The sequence below is a fragment of the Grampus griseus genome, assembly GCF_964374135.1.
Source record: "Grampus griseus genome assembly, chromosome: 17".
In the NCBI taxonomy this organism is placed as follows: domain Eukaryota; kingdom Metazoa; phylum Chordata; class Mammalia; order Artiodactyla; family Delphinidae; genus Grampus; species Grampus griseus.
The window spans coordinates 36763997-36779951 of NC_139011.1; the positions used below are offsets into that span (position 1 = coordinate 36763997).

General features: G+C 36.5%; 1 protein-coding gene across 1 annotated transcript in view; it reads right to left on the reverse strand.

Annotated features, from left to right (window-relative positions):
* The window catches only part of VPS13B (vacuolar protein sorting 13 homolog B), an 803413-nt gene that overhangs the window by 224356 nt on the left and 563102 nt on the right, over positions 1-15955 (reverse strand). The gene's annotated exons all lie outside the window — the stretch shown is intronic.

Here is a 15955-nt window from a genome sequence, read left to right on the forward strand (position 1 = left end):
ACTCATATTACACATTCCTTGATGTCAATATAGTTGGAAAAGCACCAGATGAACCAAGATTAAAGGAGCCTGTGAATATAATACAAATGGAGTGACAAATAGGGATGACTTTTTCATACTGGAGGCTCCTTTAGACTTCACCAGTTTTCTTCTTCATACTCAGCGAACACCTATGTATTTAAGTACAGGAAGCTCTCAAAAGAATAAGCTCCTGCTGATGTTGATGAGCACGTTTACATTTACGCTGTTGTCCCTAAGCCTAAGAAACAGGAGAAAGCCATATCTTATCAGGAGTAACAGAGTGTGGGAAATGGGTCAGAACAAATGACAAACTGCTCACAGCCATAAATCTTGTTCAAAGTCACTTAGAATTCACTTCAATGAGACACTGGTATTGACAAAATTATTTGTTTTTCTTCTGGGTTGACCTGGACTCCAAAATAGAATACTTCATCATATTATGTCACAAAGAACACTCAAAGGGAAGATTCAGAGTCTCAAGTCCACTCCCAGATGGACTAAGGTACTCTTGGCTTTTATAGAGACTTGATTCAGATTATATTCTTTGTGCTGGTAGATTACTTTGCTCTTCTTCACAAAACTTTCCTTTCACTTAACTGCTTGGGAGGTCTTCCTCTGACTCTGATAAAGTGATTTTTGTAGTGCTGCTCATTATTTTTATTTTTTAACCCTTAGCAGATATTCACAAAGTATGTCTTTGCTTAACATTTGAATTATATAAAATATAACATGACTCATGTGGCCAAAATGAAACTTTAAAAATGAACTTGTTTATTTTCTTTGCAATCTTCTACTTAAAAAAAATTTATTTTCCAAGCTCATACAGAACAGCTGAGTGTGAAGATTTTGTAAGCTTCCTGATTACTCTGCTTTGTTCTACTATGTGGCAGGATATTTCTTTTTCATAAATGAATTCATAAGCTGAATTTCTGGAAAGGTCCCAATGAGGAGACATTTTCCCACAGATTTCAGTGAGAATTTCCTCATTTTAAGATTGACATAATACTGAACATATAATGAAGTCCAGTTACTTTTATACCAGATACTTCTGTCTAGTTAATTTTATACAAGATACTTCTTTTCTTTTGCCATATGAGTAAAAAATTTGAATTTTAAAAAGCCTTGTGTCACAAGAATCTCTTTATTTGAAAGCTAAATATCTGTTATAAAGAGAACTAGAGTGAGACTCCAAACCAACATCATTTTCTTCCTCATTTTCCCCTCCTTTCTGTGACAGTTACTTTTACCAACCACAGGTTTACAATGGAGTTGATAATGCATACCTGTTTCTCCTTTCTCTTGGCTACTTTTGTGCTCAAGAACACCTCTAACAAGTGAATTGGTTAGAGAAGGGCAGCAGGAGAAATTAGCCCAACAGTTATTTTCCCTGAAAGTTCTAGGCAATGTTTTCACGGAGGAAGTTGTAAGTAACTATAGTCATAATAATGTTTTTGACTCTTCGATTCAATTTTCTCATGATACCCTGGGTCTTTTACATTCTATGGAACATGAGTGCTAACTTAAATATGGAGCAATGTCAAGGGAACAAAATTTTCCCATGATGGAGAGTTCTTGTAAATTTGTGTTACCAGAAAAAAATATTAATTGAAATTTGGGGGACAAATCCTGAAAAATAAACTTTTGATTAATTGGGTTTTGGTGTACCTCACTTTAAGCATGTTTTCTTCAGTAAGCAAATAATTTGTCATCTTATTCCTCGTATTAGCTTCTTGCTGTATTAATGTAATCTTGTTGCTGCTTGCAATCCTGGCTAACAAAATCTTTCTCGATATTATCAACAACTTTTTTTTTTTTTTTTTTTTTTTTTGCGGTATGCGGGCCTCTCACTGTTGTGGCCTCTCCCGTTGCGGAGCACAGGCTCCAGACGCGCAGGCTCAGGGGTCATGGCTCACGGGCCCAGCTGCTCCGCGGCATGTGGGATCCTCCCGGACCGGGGCACGAACCCGTGTCCTCTGCATCGGCAGGTGGACTCTCAACCACTGCGCCACCAGGGAAGCCCCTATCAACAACTTTTGAAATTATATCATGCTTTTTCAAGCCTACGGATGCTAATATTAGCATTACTGATGATATATAATTAAAATTAATGTGTTCCCTAAACTATTACTGTAGATTTAATTTCAGCAACTTTTGGCTTTCATGCCATATTGCACTGAGTTTTCTTTCTCCCCCACTCCTCCCCGCCTCCCCCAGCACTGAGTTTCCTTTCTCGAGATTTACTTGTCTCCATTTTACCAATTCCAGAAAGTTCGGAAGGATCTACTGTTTAGTTTTTTAAAAGAAAAACAGACTATATATTTTATCCACTTTTAAAAAAGTTTTCAATGCCCAGTTATTATTAGTCACAAGCATACTGAAGTCTGTCATAGGTAATGAGCCCAGGCCTATCCCAGGCTGCCACAGAACCAAAGTGGCATCTATGGCTGCTTAGGGAGATTGGTTCTCTTTGGCCTGAGGTATCCAGAGCTGTCATGTCTATGAAAGAGCATTTAAGTGACTTTTGATTAACTCTTGAGGGACAACTGACAGGTGATAAGATACTGTCACATGCAAGAGGTTTGTGAAATAGTTTATCACTGGCCCAGGACTTACCGAACAAAGACTTTCTTTCATGGAGCTTTCTAACATTTTGTTCTATAGATGAGTTTATATCACTTTATAACACAGGAAAAAATGTAGGGTAATGAAAGAACATGAGGTACACAAATCTCGGTATTAATCCTGACTCCTTAAACTGGGTAAGTTTAATTTTAACTTCCTTGAGTCCCAGTTTGTTTCCAAAATGGGGATAATAAACTAAATTGTGGGGATGTTGAGAATATTATATTAGATAATATATGTAAGTGGTTTGTATGGGACATGTCATGGTAGGAGTTCAATAAACAGTTACTATTTTGTTTCTTAAGCACAAACTCTAAACAAAATAGGAGTATGTGTGTGGTATATCTTTCAAATGTCTATTCTTCTTACTTTTTTGTTTTTTTTTAATTTTGAAAAATCTTTATCACTTATCTAAAATCAGAGGAATATAATATAAAAGGTAAAAAATAAAAAGCTTTGTTTATTCATGGAAATTACACTCAATTTTGATCTTAGAAGCCAGTAAACTTCTTTATATTTAACTATTAAAATAATAATTATTGAGGTTTGAAATACTAGTCAACCTATTTTACTTCCCTATCAAACACTTTTGGCTAAGGAGAAATTATACACCTGACAACTTCTCTGCATTTTGGTCCTGATAATTATCAGAATTATATTCTCACCTTCTTTCTCATCCTTTAGAAATACTTTGCCTACATATGAGTCAAGGATGTAAATAATCTGCAAGCCAAAGGTGACTGCTTTCCATTTTTTAAACTAGAAGTTAGAGACTCCTTTTACAAAGGTATCTATCAACCTTCATACAAAGAAGAGATTGAAATGACACTTTAAAGTAATTTATAAGTAAACATGGTGAGTCCATCAGGATTTCAATTTCACAGGGCTTTCTTTTTTAAGGAAGATCAAGAAGAGTTCATAACTAGCCAGAGTAGGGAGGGAGAAAATACCTAAAGAGGAATTAGGGTAATAGGCAAAGGCTTGGAGATTCCCTACTTTCCCTTCCGCTCTCTGACTTCATTGATAAGACGTTCCTAGATGATTCTTTAGCTGAATCCTTTTATAACCAGCCAAGAATACACAAAGGTTTTCTTTAACAGAAATTGAATAAAATTTAAAGGAAAGCATTTTGGGAGGGTCTATTGTACTAAATCAATTTGCCTCTATCTATGAAATTGATATGGTTACATCTCCCAAGGGCCTCTTTCAGAAGCCATGGTTGTACTTGGTTTTGGAATGCTCAAAAACGGTTGGAAGAATAACTCCCTGCAATGAGTGGTTACTTTCAGAATAGTCACCTTCCAACCACTGGACATGTAAAAGGCAAAGCTACAGGTTTGCTGAGTTTCTTATGTTTTTCTGTATTTATTTTATGATCCTTAGTTTAATGGCTATCTTATTATTATTATTTTTTTAATGTAGCCACAGAAGCAAATGTAGTCCATGAGGGACTTCCCTGGCGGTGGTTAAGGAATCCACCTGCGAATGCAGGGGACACAGGTTTGATCCCTGGTCCAGGAAGATCCCACATGCCGCGGAGCAACTAAGCCCTTGCACCACAACTACTGAGCCCGTGCACCTAGAGCCCATGCTCTGCAACAAGAGAAGCCACCGCAATGAGAAGCCTGCGCACTGCGATGAAGAGTAGCCCCGTGCACAGCAATGAAGACCCAATGCAGCCAAAAATAAATAAATAAAGTTTTTAAAAAAAAATGTAGTCCATGAAGCCTCTACAATACCTGAAAATTAAATCATGGGGGGAACCTAGATCCATAAAACACAGTAACAATGCAATGGTATAACAGCAAAATCAACTGAGAAACCAGTTCTAAATTGCTATGGATGCAAGGTCAGTGCCACCATCTCCTTGTCAATATCTAGGCATTTGACTAACTCCTTAAGTGTTTTTTCACCTCATAAGATGTGACAGGAAGGGGAAGAGGTGATTTCCTGGTTTGAAATCCCAAGCCTGGAGCCCATAGGAAGAGAAAGAGGAAAAGATTAAAATGGCTGCTGGCATGTGTAATCATCAGTGTCCATTGGGTCTTATTTTTAGAACCAAATCTTCCATATCTTGCTAGAAGAAAGTGCCTTCTTTCTACTTAATGATGCCAATCAGCAGATAATATGTGAAATATCATTTCAATGAATTCCTTGTATTTTCTACGCTGTTCTGTGTTGTTCCTGATCTCTTTCCTATTTTGTTACTTTCATGTTAAGTTCTAATGTGGGTTTCAGATATTTTATATGACGTCTGATTAAAATTAAGAACAAGGAAAGAAAGGGTGCTGTCCAGTCAAAAAAATGTAGTCAAATAAATTCAAGGATGATCAACTTAACCCCAACTTAAGTCTCTGCTCTAAGTCTGGGTTCTGTAACACTGAAAGCCAATCCAGTGGCTATACATGATTCCTGCCATTTTTCCTTCACTTTGAGTAAATGTTGATAACTAAAATCGGTGTTAAAAAGGGCCAGAACACTAATCTTTTTATCATGTCCAGAAAGGAAAGTCTATTAAACTCTCCCTTCTACTGCTAATAACTACTGAAGTCCCAACTTATAGCTGAGTATTTCATAGTTCCAAGGTATTTCATAAATATTATCTCATTTGGAGCTCAGACTAAACCATTAAACTACAAAGACTAGATATTATTATAAAGGTATACCTTGTTTTATTGCACTTTGCTTTATTGTGCTTTGCAGATATTGAATCTTTTACAGATTGAAGGTTTGTGGCAACTCTGTGTTGAGCAAGTTGATTGGTGCCATTTTCACAAAAGCATTTGCTCACTTTGTGTCATCACATTTTGGTAAGTTCCCAATATTTCAAATTTTTTTATTATTATATTTGTTATGGTGATCGGTGATCTTTGATGTTACTATCATAATTGGTTTTAGGGCACCACAAACCATGCCCATATAAGATAATGAACTTAATCCGTAAGTGTTGTATGTGCTCTGACTGCTCCACTGACTGGCCATTCCCCTGTCTCTCTCCCTCTCCTCAGGCCCCCCTATTCCCTGAGATACAACAATATCGAAATTAGGACAATTAATAACCCTACAGTGGTCTCTGAGTATTCAAGCGAAAGGAAGTGTTGCACATCTCTCACTTTAAATCAAAAGCTAGAGATGATTAAATTTAGCGAGGAAGGCACATTAAAAGCCCAGACAGGCCGAAAGCTAGGCCTCTTGCACTAGTTAGCCAAGTTGTAAGTGCAAAGGAAAAGTTCTTGAAGGAAACTGAAAGTGCTACTTCAGTGAACACATAAACGATAAGAAAGTGAAACAGCCTGATTGCTGATATGGAGAAAGTTTTAGTGGTCTGGATAGATGATCAAACCAGCCACAACACTTCCTTAAGCCAAAGCCAAATCCAGAGCAAGGCCCTAATTCTCTTCAGTTATATATAAAGGCTGAAAGAGGTGAGGAAACTGCAGAAGAAAAGTTTGAAGCTAGCAGAGGTTGGATCATGAGGTTTAAGGATAGAGACCATCTCTGTAACATAACAAGGTGAAGCAACAAGTGCTAATGTAGAAGCTGTAGTAAGTCATGCATAAGATCTAGCTAAAATAAGTAATGAAGGTAGCTACACTAAACAACAGATTTTCAGTACAGACGAAACAGCCTTATATTGGAAGAAAATGTCATCTAGGACTTTCATAGCTAAAGAGGAGAAGTCAATGCCTGACTTCAAAGCTTCAAAGGACAGGCTGATTCTCTTATTAGGGGCCAATGCAGCTGGTGACTTGAAGTTGAAGCCAATGCTCATTTACCACTCTGAAAATCCTAGGGCCCTTGAGAATTACACTAAATCTACTCTGCCTGTGCTCTATAAATGGAACAAAGCCTGGATGACAGCACATCTGTTTACAACATGGTTTCCTGAATATTTTAAGTCCACTGTTGAGACCTATTGCTTAGAAAAAAAGATTCCTTTCAAAACATTACTGCTCACTGACAATGCACCTGGTTACCCAGGAGTTCTGATGGAGATGTACAATGAGATCAATGTTGTTTTCATGCCTGCTAACACAACATCCATTCTGTAGACCATGGATCAAGGAGTAATTTCAACTTTCAAGTTTTATTATTTAAGAAACACATTTTGTAAGGCTATAACTGCCATAGATAGTGATTCCTCTGATGGATCTGGGCAAAGTAAATTAAAACCTTCTGGAAAGGATACACCATTCTAGATGCCATTAAGAACATTTGTGATTCATGGGAAGAGGCCAAAATATCAACATTAACAGGAGTTGGGAAGAAGTTGATTCCAATCCTCATGGATGACTCTGAGGGGTTCAAGACTTCAGTGGAGGAAGTAATTGCAGATGTGGTGGCAATAGCAAGAGAACTAGAATTAGAAGTGGAGCCTGAAGATGTGACTAAATTGCTGCAATCTCATGATAAAACTTTAACGGATGGGGAGTTTCTTCTTATGGATGAGCAAAACAGTGGTTTCTTGAGATGGAATCTACTCCTGGTGAAGATGCCATGGAGACTGTTGAAATGACAACAAGGGGCTTAGAATATTACACAAACTTAGTTGATAAGGCAGCAGCAGGGTTTGAGAGGATTGACTCCAATTTTGAAAGAAGATCTACTGTGGGTAAAATGCTATCAAGCAGCATTGCATGCTACAGAGAAATCGTGAAAGGAAGAGCCAATCAACGTGGCAAACTTCATCGTTACCTTATGTAAAGATACTGCAACAGCCACCCAAATCTTTAACAATCACTATCCTGATCAACACAGAGGCAAGACCCCACACCAGCAAAAAGATTAGAACTCGCTAAAGGCTCAGATGATGGTTAGCATTTTTAGCAATAAAGTATTTTTCAAGTAAGGCATGTACATTGTGTTTTAGATATAATGCTATTGCATACTTAACAGACTACACTATAGTGTGAACGTAACTTTTATATGCACTGGGAAACCAAAAAATTCTTGTGATTTGTTTTACAGCAATATTTGCTTTATTGTGGTGGTTCTAGAACGGAACTCACAATATCTCTGAGGTATGCCTGTACCTATTTTAGAGATAAACACTAAGAAATTTAGTTATTTGCATGAAAGAGCCTTGGCATTAGAGCCATGACTAAAAGTAGAAATTTCTGATTTCCACTCCCAAACCCTTCCCCATACATAAATCCCCCCCACTGGCTGGGTTCCTTCTTATTTAACTTTCTCACCACAACTCTCCCTGAGTGATGTACTAGAGTGCCTCCCATTTAAAAGACCTACTTACTTGCTGAGTCCTGTCAAAGCAATAATTTCACTTCACATTACTACTGGCCAGCAAGAAACGTTCCTAGCAGCTAAATTTTCAGATAAATGTTCAAGTTGTGATCATTATGACATTAAAGTCACAGGTTAATTCTAAGCCTTTCCAGGGACATTAGCAAAACTGTTAATTCTAAAGAGACATGTAATTCAATCCTTCTCTTAAAGTCACAAGAACTAAATGAAATCAAGATATGATTTATGAGGTGTTAGAAGCCAGTTTATGATTTTCTAACTGTTGGTTTACTTAAACGTCTTCAGCACATTTTCTGCAGACCTATTCATGAAAGAGTAAAGAAGCCAATTATTATAACTGAAAATTTGCAAACTACACAATATCTATAATGGCACTGAAATGACATGAATTTTTTTTTTTTTGGCCGATTACAGCCCCTATTTTAAACTCAGCCTAAACATATTAACAATGATGAAAAAAGCAACAACCACCATAACATTAACAATTCACTGAGCTCTATGCTGCACACTTAGCTAAGAGCTTCATATACATCGTTTAATCCTCGCAGCAACCCCAGGAGGTTGCTACCCGTATATCCCCATATTAAAGATAAGGAACTGAGGCTTAGAGAGGTTAAATAACTTGTCCAAGGTCACACAGCTGTATGTAGCAGAGCATGGATAAGAACTCACAACTAACTCTAAATCTTGACCTCTAAATGAACTCTATTCCATGTTTGCCTCTTAATTGAATCTGAAGCCGTATCTGTAACATTTATAAAACTAGAAAATGAAGGAAGTGTCCCATACTAGAGGTATCATGACATGGGTGTTTCTAACCTACACAGAAGTTGTGTCATAACCTGCTTTTTTAGAAAGATAAGTTCTAATCAACCGTAATTTCTGTATTTTAGTTTAGTTGATGTTTGAAAAATTACAATAAGATAAAAAGGTTGCAAGAGGGCAGAAGCAATTGTTTTCAAATTAGTTTGTTAGTCCCTAGCACCCATTAACGAGTAATAAGATGACTGTGTACTGAGGGAGCAGTGGGTGGAGGTAGCGAAATCCCTCAGAATGGTTCAACTCCTTCACAATTGACCAGATGGCACAGTCATTTCTTCAAAAACAAACAAAAAGCCCCAAACAAACAAGAAGAAAAATGACTTTTTGAGGCTGCCTTGGGCTGCATAGTCAAGATATGAGGCAATTTCAAATCTGGACTCCATTACCTTAAACAAAACAAATACCAATTTTTAAATATTTATAAACACAACTAATACGATTATGTTAAAACAACTACATACATCTTTATTTAAATGAGAATTGCCAATAATACAGCTGCTACATGTAAAGGTGCTGGCAGAAGATCTCATTTCTGTTAGAGGTTGCTCCAAGTTAGAAGGGCATGGAAAAAGGCCATTATTTTAATATTTTAAAAAGAAACCTGTTAACTCACAGATAAACTATCTACTTGGACTAGATGGAAAATCATTTATAGGTTATTAGTATTAATAGTCATAAAAGAAATTGAAGTTGATAATTTATACTTCAAATAATTTGCCATTTTTTTAAATTATGGAGAGTAACATGAAACACTTTCAAGTATAGCTGGTATAATTTAAGATCACTAAATTATGCAGATTGGGGACTATATTAATGACACTTTCAAAATCATAAGCAATTCTCATCATTCTTATTTCACTTCAGGTTTCTAAAATAGATGTAGATATAGGTATACATAAAGATTCCATTTTATTCTGGGTAGCATCCCATGTAGAATTAGGTTTTTTAATATATATCTGTATAAATGGTCTTATAAGATACACACATATGTCTATATAGTCACATGTGCTGAGAAGGCAGATTGACATGAGGAACAATGAGTTTCACAGCATTTCCTCTTCTAACGTGATTTTATAATATATGAAAGAATATCCCTAAGGAACACATTGAGAGAACACTATTACCACCCTTTGAGTATTTGGGTATGTTCTTTGCTTAATGGTGACATGGGCAGAATCAAGTTAATACTGACAACTCCCTGGGAGCAGTAATTATTCATTACAATATATTTAACTGATCTGTGCTTATAGATGTAAAGATATTAAAGTATCACTTTTGGAGGAAATCCTGTATTAAGTTTCTCAGAAAACCATGCCTCCACTAATGGACCAGAAAATATTTTTATTATCTTAAAATTGCAGGATTTCTGGTGCCAGCCAAAATTGAAATAAGCTCAGTACAGCCCATCTCCCATGCTGCTTAAATGAAAACTCAAGAAAAAAGACAAAACACAAATACCTGACGACTCTCAAAAGTAAACAAGAGCAATGCAGACTGGGGAGGGGAGTTAAACTTGCAGATATGACCCAATAGTGGTGAATTTTCTATTTTGTTTTGTTTCAGTTTTCCTCTTTTTCCTTATAACTTTGACTTGAGAGTGAGTCCTAAATTGTGGTGCACAGTGATAGGAGGAACAGCCGAAAGTCCAACAGAAACCCTGTCTGGAAGATAAGACCCCTGTTTTCAATACTGTTGGGGAAACCAGCTGCTTTTTAGTTTTCTTTTTTCTCTCCTAGTTTTGCCCCAAGCGTGGGCTCTGTGTGTGTGTGTGTGTGTGTGTGTGTGTGTGTGTGTGTGTGTGTGTGTGTGTGTGTGTGTGTGTATAAAGCTGTACAATGCAGTGGCTGTGCTGTGGTGGCAGTGACACAAGCATTTAAGATATTATGGAAGAATTACAACTGTGTTTCATGAGGTAAAGGTAAACATGCTTGAAATAAATGGAAATATAGAAGTTCTCAGAAGAGAAATAGAAACTACAAAAAAATAACCAAATGGAAATATTAAAACAGAAAAATCCAATAGAAATTATCCAATATGAAGAACAGAGAGGAAAAAAGAAAGAACAGTGAATGGAGTCTCGGGGATCTGAAGAGCAATGTAAAAAAGCTTAACTTTGGAGTCCCAAAAGGAGAGTAGGAAGATTGGTACAGAAAAATATCTAAAGAAAGAATAGCCAAAAAGTTCCTAAATTTAGTTAAAAAAATATTTACAGAGTCAAGAAACTCGGAGAACCTCCAACAGGATAAATTTAAAGAAATCAAGCCAGACACATCATATAATAAATCTCAGGAAACCAAAGACAAAGAAAAAAATCTTGAAAGCAACTAGAGGAAAACAACACATTACATATATGGAAACAAGGATTGGAATTACAATGAATTTCTCATCACAAACCACAGAGGATAGAAGAGAGTGGAACAATATCACTGAAGTGCTGAAAGAAATGTCAACCTAGAATTCTACATCCAGCAAAAAGATCATTCAGGAATGAGAGACAGAGAAAATAATACTCCCAGATAATGGAAAACTAAGAGAATTTGTTGCTACAGACCTGCTCTAAAAGAAATGCTAAAGAAGTTCTTAATGCTGAAGGAAAACATACCAGAGGAAAACCCGGAACTTTAGGAATGAAGGAGGAGCTCTGGACATGGTAAATTCCTGGGAGAAATATAAAACGTACTAGTTTTTTCCTCTTTAGTTCTTTAAAATATGTAAGATTATTGAAACAAAGGTCAAAATCTTATCTGGTAGGATTTTCAGTATGTGTAGATGTAATATATATTGGGGAAGGGTAAAGAGACCTTTATGATTGTAAGGCTTTTACATTTTCTTGGAGTGTTAAAATATTACCACTAATTAGACTGACTGTGAAAGATTAAGCATATATATTGGAAACGTCAGAACAACCACTAAAATACATTACAAAGACACACAGCCAAAAAGCAAATAGATAAACAGAATACTAAAAATTATTCTGAATTGCAGGTAGGGAAAAATCTATTACTACTAAAAAAATAAAATGAAGAGTAGTCCTACATCATTCCTCAAAATCCTAGCAGTTTTCCTTAAACCATCCCATACAAATGACACTAAGCTTTTCTAAATTGTTTCTCCGGAAGTAGAACTTACAGTTCTTACTTAACTCTACTTAACTTCAAGCGTTTCACAAGCTCTCCATGTCGTGAAGATACATATCCTGTTAAACGTTCATCATTAGCTATAATAAGTATAATTACTAAATGATGAGAGATGCCTGAAGGCCGAAACTGGGTCTTATTACTGGTTCCTCAGCATCTTGAATATGTCTGATAAATAGCCAGTGTTCAAATAGAAAAAATGAATGACTATTCCCAAACATTGCCTGAGTGTAGAAATGAAGGCACACTAGGGATCATAAGTTCATACTAAAATAATGTCAAGTTGATTGTCTAAAAGAGGGGGGTGTGATTTTAAAAACCATGCTGATTAATTTAAAATAGTTACTTCGAGCTATAACACTATATTCCAACAATGCTCAAAGGATCTTTAGTATTTGCTTTCAGGGTCTTCACTGCAATCTCTTGAATATGTCAAATAAAATTCACATCTTCATAATTTAATGTGAAAAGTACTTCCATCTTTTTAGAATTACCCAGAGCCATGCTTAAACAATGAATGAAGTCAGTGATCAAATGGCTCTTACCATTTTTATGATCCTAATGAATTAGAGAATCAAAACCTCTGAGATGACCAGGGCCTTAGAGGTCTCCTGTGTATGAATTATTTTGTAACATTCTTATTGGTTCCCTCATTAATTAATGAGTTAAGTAAAATCTTTGACATGTTCATTTTGTATTTATATAAGAATTATGATTTTTTTGAAAATTATCTTCTGAACATGATAAGTGTTTTGACGGAGTGACACAAAATTCTTTGTTTACTTTTTGTTCCATATGATTTCCATACAAAGTAACATTAGCATATATAATAATAGTTTGACTTTCACATAAAACAGTAAACAATTACACGCTGTTGTGCTAAAAGTTTTTTTACAATCAAATGTTTCTGTCCTCTTAAAAAAGAAAATCCATTATCTCCAAAGCAACCTCTGGCCACATCTGAAATGCTGAAATTGGGTGATCACTGAACTGCACATATATGCTAAAACTGCTACTGGTTGGCTGCCACTTGAGTTGCCTTACAAAAAAGGATTTATTTTAGAATCAAGAGAGAAAGTATGAACACTACAGAAAGACATAACATGTTTCTTCTTTCATTTTAAACTTGTGATGCCTTTAACCTTTCCTTGACCTTTCTTAGAAAGTTAGCTGCCTGGTGATACCCCTTTTTGTCCCTCCAATTAAGACATTGCCAATAGTCCCTTCACTTCAGAATCCAGAAATGCAACTGGCCACTTCCACTTTACTCCTTCTCTTCCCCATGAATGTTAGTGTTACGGTTATTCATATTTTTCTCTTTTTTCTTACCCACATGGTTACTATTTCAAAGCTTCAAAAGAATCCTGGACATGGAACACTGCTTTCTTCAGGATTAAAAGTGCTACATGAAGCGTTTCTGGACGACTAAATTGGTAATGGAACTTTGATAGTTCATTCAAGTGGACCAATTTAAAATAGAAATTCCTCAAATCAGTTTTTGAAAAATAACTTCATGAATATTTAATAAAATTTATGTATTTAAGTACTGGATAAACTAATTAGTGTTCCACTAGAATATCAAAAGAAAACTTGCATCTTTAAAACAAGTCAAAATAAATTGTAATCTGATAGGGTAGTGGCTTACAGATGTCAACTTCCTGAGGCCAAAGCTAGTTTAAATATTTTTAGAAAGGTAAGTATGGGGAGACGAATTCCAAATTACAGAATGATAAAACTTTAGATCTGGAATGAGCCTTGTTGGTATCTTTTATAATCATCACATTTTACACATAAGGAAACAGAAACCCAAAGAAGTGAACTGCCGGGCTAAGATCACTCTGCTAATTAACAGGAACAATTAAATCCCAGGCTTTCTGCTTCCTAATTTAGTAATCTTTCTACTATATATTGATATTAATAACTAAAGCAGTAGCAGCAAACATTTATGAGGGCCTACTACTTGCTAGACTCAATGCTAAGTACTTTCATTAATTATCTCTTTTCGATTTCATAATCGCCCTATGACATAGATAGGTAGGTACACGTCTCCTAAGTGACAGAGTTAGAATTTCAACTCAGGTTTGTCATTTACCAAGAGAGGCTGTACTGTGTAGTCACATCATGGACACATATATGCAAAGTCACCAGTTAAAACAAAGAAAGCGAACCGTTTGCATGGTCTGGAGAGGGACAATGGAGGTTGACTGACAACTGCAATTCACATCTCTCTGTCCACTCCATGGAGCCATACAGGGTGAGAGACTCAGAAGTCCAAAAAATCTTGGTTTTGTATTTTAGCTCTGTCTATTGCTAAGTCTGTAATCTTGGACAAGTTACTTCTCCAAACTTTAGTTTCTTTTTATGTAAGATGGGAACATATTTCCCACAGAGTTGTTATGAGGATTAAGTGAGATAATGCATTTAAAGCAGTTAGTACAATGCCTGGCACAGACTGAATACTCAATAATTGCTAGTTGTACTTTTTGTTTTTTAGCCATTGTATTTTAACTACTTGTTTTCAGACAAATTTCTCCAAATCACTAAATTCATTTTTAAGGAACATGCTAACTTATACTGATGACTCTATTAGCATAGTGTAAATGTCCAAGAAGATGCTTTTTGTGTAAGGAAAGGCATCCACAGGAATATTATGCAAAGGATGCTCCTTAGGAGGTATGTAAGACTTTTTCCTCCCACAGGTAAATCCCCTATACTCAATCTGGCCCATAACCGTCATCCTAAACTTCATCTACTGAAATTGGGTTCCACATTGGTCTATGCACAAGGATGTTTTTTTAAACAAAAAATGCTTTATTATTTCAACCTAGGAACCAGTTACAATTCAAATGTACACCTTTGCTATGAGCCCTGAACTTTGCTGAACTTAGTATCTTTTAGTAGAAGCTGCTAAAGCCACCCACCCATAAAGCAACTGCAGCTGAAAGCACTTAAGGAGGGGCTTGGAATTAACTTTTATTCTCCCAATCCTACACCTACTTTTTGCCAATGCTAAGCAGACACCCAAACAGGTATCAGGTCTACAGGCAAGAGTCCTTGAATCATATAACATCAACTACTTCAGCACTTCTCCCATCTCCAGTGACCTGAAGTACCCATTATATTACAGGCACTCAGTAAATGAGAACATGTTTGAAGAAGGGAGGCAGTGGTGGCTGGTAAATGTTGAACATCTGGCTCTCAGAGCAGGACAGCTGATTGACAGCATTTGCCAGTATCTGTGGTGTAAATATTCTCACTATGGCGATTTAAACTACCAGTGGTTTAACAACGGTCTTTCAAAGTTCCTAAAAATTTAACAATCAGCTCTTTTGAGCCAGTATGAGCCAGCACCAGCACATCAATGGAGAGAGGGCCAGCAGGCAGCCTAGGAGGTAACGCTACGATTTTCCTCCTTAGCAACTGGCCAGTTACCACCTTCTAAAGTAGAGGACTTGAACTATACCTCTGCAAGAGCCAAGGGCTCCTTTGAACCTACGTCCTTGGGCTGAATCCTGACCCTCACACCTGCTATCTACTCTCCAGGAGCCTGCTGTGTAAAATGATTCTCCTTAATGCCACGAATGAACCAGCCTGACTTCCAGATTGGACAAATCCTCCAGATACCTCACTGCTGGCGTCCATCTGCTACACGGGACCACCTGAGAACAATAAAATGCCTGAATTATACCCGAGCTTGCTAGGGCCCTCTTCCAATACTGGATCTTAAGACGACCCAGCTACCCTCTCTGGTAGTCTTTCCCGCCAAATCTCTAATTCTACATTAACTCAGGGAAAAGGTCTCTGTATCTTCTTTGGCCCTGTTTTCATTAGCTCTTGTTACTTAACAGCCCATACGTCTTAAATCTGAACCCCTGATCACTTTCCTAGTCTCAACAGGCAACAAGCTTCAGAAGTTCAATATAATTATTATAATATATGACACTCTCAGGTTATAAGGAAGGTTTGGATGGGACAAGAAGAGCCAGCTGGCCAACACCACTAATAAATGCACTTGTTGTAGATGTATAAAATCTTTTTTTTTTTAAAGGAAGTAGCATTTTAAAAATTTTTATTTATTTATTTATGGCTGC